Here is an 11,979-nt window from a genome sequence, read left to right as displayed (position 1 = left end):
AATTAATGAAGAGAGAGAATGTCAGACGGGCACGGGGCCGTGTCCAGCGGACACGGGGCCGTGTCCAGCCTTCTGTTCAGCCTATAAATAGAGGAGCTTGGTTTCATTCTCTCTCATCCCTTGGCACACCACCTCTCTCACACTTCATCCACCACCCACCACCACCATAACACCATCATCCACCACCATCATCCATTGTCCATCGTAGAGTGTGTGAGTCGTCTCGGGATCCAAGATTGATCGTAAGAGTTCTTGACAATCAAGGCCATGTTTGCCTAAGTCTCTTACATCACTTGGTGAAGACAAGTGTTTAGTATAATACTTTTTATTTTTAATCTTTTGCACTTTTTATTTGGTTTTGTATTAATGACTTTAATAACTAGTTACTTATGTTGAAGGTGATCTTTCCTTATCGTTTGTCCGTGGTGTCTTGGCATTATTTTACTGTCTATATAAAATAAAAGATTTTCACCATTCATATCTCCACGGTCTATATGGAGGTATGTTGGCTACCTGGTCGGGGGTTAAGGGAACGGTTTGGTAAGGGTCTTGCCCTTGTTCAGCGTTTAGAGGTCCTGCTTGGGACCTGGGTCAAATTTAGTAGGATCTCCTTCAATGCCCATAGGTATTGGATGGCGGGGATCCAAACTCTTTGACCCCCTCATAAGTTAACTACTATTAATACTATAACCCGGCTATTTAGGACTGTATCCCTGCTGACTCAGACTACTTAGCCGAGGGTAACGTCACCGCCAAAAGCGGGGCCTACCACAATTTGCATTAATAACTTAATTCATTATCTTTCAATAATCCGACCCTTTAGGATTGTATCCTTGCTGACTCAAACTACTGGGTTGAGGGTAACGTCGCCTTCAAAAGAGGGGCCTACTACAATAACTAAGATAATCTCTTAAACAAGTGCAAAAGTGCGAAAATAATCAAAGGTTATAGTAATACACGTGTCGGATCCAAGTGATTCATCTTGTCTATCTGTTTTTATTTTATTTTTATTTTCAGCATTTAGTTAGTTTTTATTTTTCTTAGTTTAAAACATTTTTCTAACTTTTTGATTTGATTAGACGTTGAGGATAAACCGGTATTAAAAGCTCTTGTGTCCTTGGACGACCTCGGTATCTTACCAACACTATACTACGTCCACGATGGGTGCACTTGCCCATATGTGTGTTTAGTGTTAGTGAATATCGTGTTTTATAAATTTAAAACTTGGCTAAAAGTGTGAAAAAAAGGGGCTTAAATACTCATCAAATATATAACACACTTCACGCACATCAAGTTTTTGGCGCCGTTGCCGGGGACACAAGGATTTTAAGAAAGCTTAAAATCGACGGCCTAATCAGTTTTTCAAAACCTTTTCAAAACGCGCGCAATTTTTTCTGCATTTTAGTTTAGTTTTGCATTTACAGTAGCCTGAACACGGGGCCGTGCTCGCTGAACACGCCCCCGTGCTGCATATTTTTAGTGTAGATACCCAGATACAGAGTCTGACCATGGGGCCGTGCTCACTCAACACGCCCCCGTGTTCAACGTGACCAGTAACTTTAATAAAAACGCCCAGATACAGACCCTAAACACGGGGCCGTGTTCACTCAACACGGGGCCGTGTCCAGCTTCTGTTTTCGTCTTTATTTTTTGTTTTCTGGTCCCGAGACTCAGTTGTGATCTGTTGAGTGATTCTTATGGATCAATACTCAAGAGGTTACAACTACACCTATGATGTGGATGATTATAGGGGTAATTATTGCACTAATTGTCGTAACGCACGCTTGGTTCAATATAATAACTCATATCAACCATCCAATTCATGCAACTACTATGAGGAGCCCAGGTACGAGCCATCAACTTCATACACATCCTATGAAGACCAAAGGTATGAACGTCCTCCTTCATACTCATATTTTGATGAACCAAGATATGAGCCTTCATACTCATACTTTGAAGATTCAACATATGAGCCACCACCTTCATACTCTTATTATGAGGAACCATGGCGTGAACAACCCACCTCATATGAGTACTATGAAGAACAAAGTTTCGACCCTTATCCATCATATACTTATAATGAAGAACAATGGTGTGAACCATCTACTTCATATGAGAATTATGAGGAACCAAGGATCGAACAACCGGATTCAAGCTTTGAAGATCCAAATTCTTTTTCTCTCACCGAAGTAACTAATAGGATATTGGAACAACTTAAAACTATCGAACGTTATATAAAAGAATCTCGCGCAAGGGAAGAGGAATCCCGCGCAAGAGAAGAATTAAAAAATAATAACATAGAGGTAGTTGAAAGTGTAAAAATGGAAGAACGAGAAAGTGAAAAACCGACACATGAGTTAAACAACGAAAAAGGTGAGTCCAATAATGTCAAAATTCAAGAAGAGTCTAATTTTGAGGAAATTATTCTCTTATCACCTACTTTCGAAAATCATTGTTTAATAACCCCTCATGCCAAGTTTTTAAAAGAGTTAAACACTAGTGCTAAAATCAAAGACTTAGTAAGTGTTAAGTTAACTAATGATCAAACCTCGCTAATAAAAGAGGATCCTTTTGAAATTAACATCACACCGGTTCCATGTTTCTTTCAAAATTCATTTATTAGTAATATCACCATTGATAAAGATCTTTGTGTTAACATAATGCCTAACTACATTTTTGAAAAATTAAGTGTTAGTGATTTTACTCCACTTCAAATACCCATTTTTCTATCCAATCGAAAAGTAATGAAATCAATCGGTGTAGTTGAAGATGTTTTGGTTCAAACAGATCAAATGGTAATCCCAACCGACTTCGTCATCCTTGATGACGCCCCCTTAGTCTTGGGAAAACCTTTTGTACAAACTCATAAAGCTTTGAAAAACCGGAAATTCAACAATCTACCTCTTCAATTAGGGGCATTCAAAAGGAGCATAGATCTTGAGCGTTCAATGAAATATCCTTTTGGTAACAATGACCCCCTAATTGAAGATGAAGCTGAACCACCCGATACAACCAACGAAGAAGACCACTTTGTCGAGGAAGAGATAGCCATAGAACAAACCTTTAAGATTCTTAATCTAGATGAGCCACAAAATAAGGTGTCTTCCAAAGACCCACCCGTTGAGCTCAAAGAACTTCCTAAAGGTTTGGAATATGCTTTTCTAGGCAAAGATGGTAGTTTACCTGTAATTATTTCATCTAAATTAAGTAATTTAGAAAAAGAAAAATTAATAAGCCTACTTAAAAAACACAAAAACGCGATCGCTTGGAAGCTTGTAGATATTAAAGGAATAAGCCCTTCCATGTGCACGCACAAAATTTTAATGAACGATGACTACAAAACGGTAATTCAACCACAACGAAGAGTGAACCCCAATGTTCAAGAAGTGGTTAAGAATGAAGTCATCAAACTACTCGACGCCGGACTAATCTACCCTATCTCCGATAGCCCGTGGGTAAGTCCCGTTCAAGTAGTCCCAAAGAAAGGAGGTATGACGGTAATAACTAACGAGAAAAATGAATTAATACCAACGAGAACCGTCACAGGATGGAGAGTTTGTATAGATTATAGGCGATTAAATGAAGCGACAAGGAAAGACCACTTCCCTTTACCCTTCATTGATCAAATGTTAGAAAGATTATCCGGTCATAAATTTTATTGTTTCTTAGATGGTTTTTCAGGTTACTTTCAAATACCGATAGCACCAGAAGACCAAGAGAAAACAACTTTCACATGTCCCTACGGAACTTTTGCATATCGACGTATGCCATTCGGTCTATGTAATGCGCCTGCAACATTTCAACGTTGTATGGTCGCCATTTTCCATGATATGATCGAAAAGACAATGGAAGTCTTCATGGACGACTTTTCCATCTTTGGAGACTCATATGACCAATGCCTCGATAATCTTGAACGAATGCTATCCCGATGTGAGGAAACTAACCTCGCCCTTAACTGGGAAAAATGCCATTTCATGGTGACAGAGGGAATAGTACTCGGTCATAAAATCTCAAGCGAAGGAATGGAAGTTGATCGAGCAAAAATAGAAACTATTTCTCGATTACCTCCTCCATCCTCCGTACGAGCAATCAGAAGTTTCCTAGGACATGCCGGATTTTATAGAAGGTTTATCAAAGACTTTTCAAAAATTTCAAGACCTCTAACAAAATTACTTGAAAAAGATGCACCCTTCATCTTTGACAAGGAATGCAATCAAGCATTTCTAACCCTCAAGGAAATGCTAGTCAATGCACCCATCATGATAGCGCCAGATTGGAAATTTCCTTTCGAAATCATGTGTGATGCAAGTGACTTTGCTGTTGGAGCAGTCTTGGGACAAAGAAAAGAAAAGCATTTCCACCCAATTTATTATGCTAGTAAAACTCTTAATGACGCACAAGAAAATTATACAACTACAGAAAAAGAATTACTAGCAGTGGTATTTGCTTTTGATAAATTTCGTTCTTATCTTGTTCTTTCTAAAACAGTAGTCTATACAGACCATGCAGCCATCAGGTACCTCTTCAAGAAGCAAGACGCAAAACCCCGTTTGATCAGATGGATTCTACTCCTCCAAGAATTCGACATTGAAATCAAGGACAAAAGAGGAGCAGAAAACACTGCTGCAGATCATCTCTCACGCTTAGAAGACCCAGCTTTGGAGACAACCAGAGACGAGCAAATCAACGAGAAATTTCCCACGGAATCCTTGGAAATGATGGAAAGTAGACAAGAACCATGGTATGCCGACTACGCTAATTTCTTAGCTAGCGGTATAGTCACCAAAGGATGGCCACATCATCAAAGAAAGAAATTCTTTGCTGATGTAAAGCATTACTTTTGGGAAGACCCCTATCTATTCAAAATGTGTGCCGACCAGCTCATCCGAAGGTGTGTCCATGGTAATGAAGCACGAAGAATTCTCCGTCATTGTCATGAAGGTCCATACGGAGGACATCATGGTGCCGCAAGTACCGCACGAAAGGTATTTGATTCGGGATTTTACTGGCCAACCATTTACAAGGATGCACAAAACCTTGTAAAGACATGTGATGCCTGCCAGAGATCAGGTAATATTTCTTCCAAAAACGAAATGCCTCAAAATGGTATTCTCGTCTGTGAAATCTTTGATGTGTGGGGACTCGATTTCATGGGACCTTTCCCACCTTCAAAGGGAAACAAATATATACTTGTGGCAGTCGATTACTTGTCTAAATGGGCAGAGGCCGAGGCTCTTCCAACAAATGATGGGAGAGTAGTGGTAAAATTTCTGAAAAAGCTGTTTTCTCGCTTCGGGACACCAAAGGCTTTGATAAGTGATAGAGGTACCCATTTTTGCAATCATCAACTCGAAAAAATATTAACAAGATATGGGGTCTATCACCGGGTCTCAACGGCATATCATCCTCAAACAAATGGGCAAGCCGAAGTGACTAATCGAGGTTTAAAACGAATACTTGAAAAAACCGTAGGAATAAATAAAAAAGAATGGGCCGACAAATTAGACGACGCTTTATGGGCTTTTCGAACTGCTTATAAAACTACTATAGGCACAACCCCATATAAACTCGTCTATGGAAAAAGTTGTCACTTGCCAGTAGAAATAGCTCACAAAGCCTACTGGGCAATAAAAAACGTAAACTTAGATTTGGAAAATGCCGGTAAAAATCGATTTTGTCAAATAAACGAATTAGACGAACTAAGGAATTATGCATATTCTAACTCCGAAATTTATAAGGAAAGAATGAAAAATATACACGATAAATATATTAAATCCAATGAATTTCGGGTAGGAGATCAAGTTCTATTGTTTAATTCACGACTTCGATTATTTCCTGGTAAGTTAAAATCTAGGTGGTCAGGACCTTTTTCTGTCACCCATGTTTTTCCACACGGTGCAGTAGAAATTAAAACTCGAAATGGGACGCCATTTAAAGTCAATGGCCAACGGCTGAAACTCTACCGAGGATCCATTGAGGATGAGGAAGAGGAGATCTCACTTCAGACGGTTAACGAATAAACTCATACCCGACATGTTACAGGTAAGTGTACGTTTAAAAACCGGTAAATCGTCTAACCATTTTTCGGAAATAAGGGGCATGCACACGAGCACATATAAAAAAAAAATTTAAAAACTTTGCTCGGCACGGGGCCGTGTCCGCTGGACACGGGGCCGTGTTGAGGCGACTGTCGGGATAAAACCCTCTTTTCCTATCAGTTACACCATTCCACACGCCCCGTTTAGCCGAAAACGCTCTGGTTTGAGGCGATTTTCTGCAGTTTTTCAACGTCACCACTGAATCTAACAACGTCAAGGTATGATTCTGTCCTCCTTAGTAGTTAGATTAGTTACTTGCATGTAGTTAAAACATCAAAAATTGGGGAAAAATCTAGGGTTCTTCATGTTCATCCGGATCGAACTCAAAATTTTTGATGAAATTTGTTAGTAGTAGTTTAGATTAGAGTAGTAGAAAGTAAATAAGCATGTATTGTTGATAGATTTGTCCGATTTCCAACTAAAACACCAAACCCTTGTTCTTGAACCGAAAAACACGAAATTGAAAGGGTAAACGGTTTGTTTTGGGAAAAATGACACTTAGGGTTTCATTTTCGGGGGAAACCGCTACTATTGGGCTAAAAATTTTCAGGTTTTCAAAACCGGGACGAAAAATGGAATTTTTGGGTTACAGACGCTTGGACACGGGGCCGTGTCCGCTGAACACGGGGCCGTGTCCAGCCCACTGTTTGCAGTTTCACTCTGATTTTTCCTTGTTTCGTACTAACTCTTTATGTATTCTTTTCAGATGTCTAAATTCACAAGGTTTAACGCAAATGAACTGGACGCTAGGGCACGATACGAGATTCTACAAACAAGACCGGAAGAGTACCCAAGGCGGGCGTGTACTGACTTGCTAACCATGGTGAATCAACTTGACCGCTTCAACAACATTGTGAGGGGTCCACTGCATGTCGCATTGACCGCCTGACTACGGTCGGTACATCAATGCACGATGGAATTCTACAGCACCTTCATTTTCAACTCGAGATGTGAACCGTTTGACCATGAGGCGGTCGAATTTCGATGTGGAGGGACCACGTTCAGAACCTCCATGGCACAGTTTGGATCTATCATTGGGCTATATAGTGAAGAGGAAGCGGGGAATGAAGAGAATACTGGGGGATTACGAGACTTGGATGCAACTGAACGCAAAGCCGCATGGGCTCAAATAGGTGAAGGAATCTACAACCCGAGCAGCACCAAAAGCACCAAACTGAGGGACCCGCTATATCGCTACATCCACAGGCTCCTCACGTACTCGCTGAACCAACGCCATGACAGTAGTGGCGTTGTTGGGTTGAAAGATTTGGTTGTCCTTCACTGCATCCACAACCAGAAGCCTCTCGATGTTCCTTACCTCCTACTGCGAAACATGCACCTAAACCGCCTTGCTCATGCTCCTACACCGATCTTCTTCGGAGGATGGGTGTACCGTCTTTTCAAGCACTTCACGAATATCCCAAGGTCCTTCGAAAGGAGTCCATGGTCGGGACGGGTCGATTACCACATTTGCCGAGCCATGAACTTGCTTTATGAAGAGGAGGACGGGACGGTGAGCTTTCAGAGGACGCAAGGCTATGCATGGAACCCGCAGGAGGCTCTAGTTCTTCATGCACCACCTCCCCATTTTCAGTACCCACCCCAAGGCGATCCGGTCAATCCTCCTCTCAAGGAGGTGGTTTTCCTAATTTTCAAAGTTTACATGATCTTTTGCAGGAAAACCTTATGTGCACCAGGAACACCTACAATCTCGCCAACAACACATACCACCGGGTTGGAGCTATCGAGCGCAACGTTAACGATATACAAGATGATATCGGTAGCATCCGGGAGTACATGGCGAGGCATGGGGGCGGAGGTGATGGTAGTGATGAAGACATGGAGTAGGAGGCTTGGAGGAAAAAGGGGCTGGTTGGTGATGAGCCCACAGGTTTAAGTGCCCTTCTATCTATCAAACAATTCATGGCCTGCGTGCCATTTGTCGAACAATTTACTTTCTCTAACTACTTTTTATCTTTGTTTTATTTTTACTTTATGTTTGGATGATGCTTGACGATGGTAAATTAGGATGGTTTGTGCTTGTATGGTTTGGTATTGAGTGATTAAACAGGTGCAATGCAAGGGTAAGAGTGCTAAACATTATCACTTGCAGCCCCGAGATGGAGAAACCGGGAGAAAAAACCTATTTTTCAGGCTAACAGACTGTCCACACGGGGACGTGTCCAGCCGACACGCCCCCGTGTTCATCTCCCAGATCTGCTGTTTGGCTACTGACCTGCAAATTTTTGCCAGACACGAGGCCGTGTCCAGCCGACACGCCCCCGTGTTCACCTTCTGTAAGTTTTCGTTACTGGCAGTTCACCACGGGGCCGTGTCCAATGGACACGGGGCCGTGTCCAGACTGCCAGTAACATAAACCTTTGCTTTTAAACCCACTTTTACACATTCTAATCAACCAAAAACATTATTTTTGGACACATTGAGGACAATGTGTAATTTAAGTGTGGGGGGGGGGATGCTAAAACCTTGAAATTTTGCAAAATCCTAAACACAAGCCTTACACAAAACTCTATTGGAACCGCTAAACACCCCAAATTTTTTTCAAAAACTTTTTCAATTTTTTTATTTACTTGTCTTAGTTTAAGTTGGGAATAACAAGTTCTAAAAAGGTTATATTTTTACAAGTTTACAACCGATAGCGTCGTGATAAAAAAAAGAACCAACATAAGAAAATTATGAAACGGCATAACAAGTCTAGTTAAAAATTTGATTATATATACTTGGTCACATTAAAAACCCATTCCCACAAAAGTGAGTTTTGAGTCTTTATTGAGCATAAAAATATACATATTTAGACTAAATGCTCATTTTTCGTTTCTTGTGTGAATAGCCGCTCGGTTCTTACAAATCTAGAACTTGCCACGACAATACATTCCCGGTCCTTACCAACTTAAACCCAAGTAAGTAAATGACGGAGGCATTAGGACTAACCATTTTCTTTCAAAACCATTATTTTTCATTTTTTATCACCTACCCAAAAATCCCCCTAGATAGCCCCTTTGAGCCTAAACCTTTCATTTCATTACCCCAAAAACCCTTTTTACCCACCAAAAACCTTTTTATTTTTCACCCTTTATTTTAGTAACAAGCTCGGTTTTTCGTAAACTCGCCTTTTCATGTGAAAAAAAAAATGATGATGAAGTCAAAAACAAACAAAAGCTATAAAAAAAGCTTGTTTGGAGAAATACTTCAAAATAAAAAGTCACTAAAAACAAGGTATTTTACGAAAACCGACGCTTTTTACGATTTTCGCCCTTTTTACTAACCACTAACCCAACCACCCACCTTTAACCCAAGCCTAACCCTTCACCCAAAAGTCCTATTGATATTTACAAGGGTAAAAAGTTAAAAAGGAGGAGGATTGATTGCTTGGCAAGCCTATGGAAGGCGTAAGTTCCGTGCCGCTCTCGAGTGATTCACTAAAATATACACCTTCGGCCGAGTGTTGAGTGATCTCCCGTGAGGTATGTGAACTTGTATATAAATGGAATTTTAATAAGGCATGCTATGCCCAAATAAGTAATTTATCTTATGAAACGTTCAAAATAAATCATAACGAATAGGATTGTAAATAAATAAAAATAAAACCTATAAAGACCTTGGATTCCCGACACTCTAGGACAAGCTAAAAACTTCTCTTCTACCTATTCCATTTGGGAGTGTAAGCCACATTTAAAGAGTTTTGCTTGAGGACAAGCAAAAGTTCAAGTGTGGGGGTATTTGATGTGTGTAAAATGCAACATATAAATCACATCAATTAAGGCATAAAACTAACCCTTTTTAAGTACTAATGTTGGAAAAAGAGTGTTTTTGTCTTCCTTTTGTATTTTCAGGATGAAATGAGCTCAAAATCACAAAAGAAGCAAAAAGACAACTAATTCTACCATAAATACAAGAAAAGGAACAAAAGTAGACTGCCCGGACCCTCAACGGCACCTCCCAAAGCAAAGGAGAAGAAACAGAGTCTGAACACGCCCCGTGTCCAGCGAACACGGGGGCGTGCCCAGGAAGCAGCAGAAAAGACAAACCAGTAGAAGCTTCCATTGCCCACCACGGGGCCGTGTCCAGCGGGCACGGGGGCGTGGTGAAAGTACAGCAGGCGCATTAATTGTAATTGCGAATTACAATTAATGAAGAGAGAGAATGTCAGACGGGCACGGGGCCGTGTCCAGCGGACACGGGGCCGTGTCCAGCCTTCTGTTCAGCCTATAAATAGAGGAGCTTGGTTTCATTCTCTCTCATCCCTTGGCACACCACCTCTCTCACACTTCATCCACCACCCACCACCACCATAACACCATCATCCACCACCATCATCCATTGTCCATCGTAGAGTGTGTGAGTCGTCTCGGGATCCAAGATTGATCGTAAGAGTTCTTGACAATCAAGGCCATGTTTGCCTAAGTCTCTTACATCACTTGGTGAAGACAAGTGTTTAGTATAATACTTTTTATTTTTAATCTTTTGCACTTTTTATTTGGTTTTGTATTTATGACTTTAATAACTAGTTACTTATGTTGAAGGTGATCTTTCCTTATCGTTTGTCCGTGGTGTCTTGGCATTATTTTACTGTCTATATAAAATAAAAGATTTTCACCATTCATATCTCCACGGTCTATATGGAGGTATGTTGGCTACCTGGTCGGGGGTTAAGGGAACGGTTTGGTAAGGGTCTTGCCCTTGTTCAGCGTTTAGAGGTCCTGCTTGGGACCTGGGTCAAATTTAGTAGGATCTCCTTCAATGCCCATAGGTATTGGATGGCGGGGATCCAAACTCTTTGACCCCCTCATAAGTTAACTACTATTAATACTATAACCCGGCTATTTAGGACTGTATCCCTGCTGACTCAGACTACTTAGCCGAGGGTAACGTCACTGCCAAAAGCGGGGCCTACCACAATTTGCATTAATAACTTAATTCATTATCTTTCAATAATCCGACCCTTTAGGATTGTATCCTTGCTGACTCAAACTACTGGGTTGAGGGTAACGTCGCCTTCAAAAGAGGGGCCTACTACAATAACTAAGATAATCTCTTAAACAAGTGCAAAAGTGCGAAAATAATCAAAGGTTATACTAATACACGTGTCGGATCCAAGTGATTCATCTTGTCTATCTGTTTTTATTTTATTTTTATTTTCAGCATTTAGTTAGTTTTTATTTTTCTTAGTTTAAAACATTTTTCTAACTTTTTGATTTGATTAGACGTTGAGGATAAACCGGTATTAAAAGCTCTTGTGTCCTTGGACGACCTCGGTATCTTACCAACACTATACTACGTCCACGATGGGTGCACTTGCCCATATGTGTGTTTAGTGTTAGTGAATATCGTGTTTTATAAATTTAAAACTTGGCTAAAAGTGTGAAAAAAGGGGCTTAAATACTCATCAAATATATAACACACTTCACGCACATCATCCATCTAGCCAAAAGCCTTCGGTCGTCCAAAAATACCTTGTCTTCGATCATGCAAAATTTATCTCGTTCGAGTCTAAACAATTCTGGATACAAGGATTTCAACGTGCCGTCTTCACACCAAGGATCGATCCAAAAACGCACCGATTTACCATCTCCGACATTCCCTTTGATCATATCAATGAAGCTTTTACCTTGTACTTTCATCCGAGCCCCAAAGTTAACAATCTTACACCAAGTACCTAGAAACCTTTTGTTGTAAGGAATTGGTTCCCACCGTCTTGCCGAGACATGAATAGCATCAATCACTTTTCGCCATAACGCCTCTTTTTCTACCCGATAACGCCATAACCATTTCAAAATCAAAGCATTGTTACATTCATCAAGTTTCTTAATTACCAATCCTCCTTCTTGTCTAGGCTTTGTAACCACCTCCCAAGCTACCC

This window comes from Helianthus annuus, chromosome 11 (genome assembly GCF_002127325.2).
Source record: "Helianthus annuus cultivar XRQ/B chromosome 11, HanXRQr2.0-SUNRISE, whole genome shotgun sequence".
Lineage (NCBI taxonomy): Eukaryota > Viridiplantae > Streptophyta > Magnoliopsida > Asterales > Asteraceae > Helianthus > Helianthus annuus.
The sequence above is the reverse complement of the archived record's forward strand: the minus strand, read 5'-3'. Positions refer to the sequence as shown.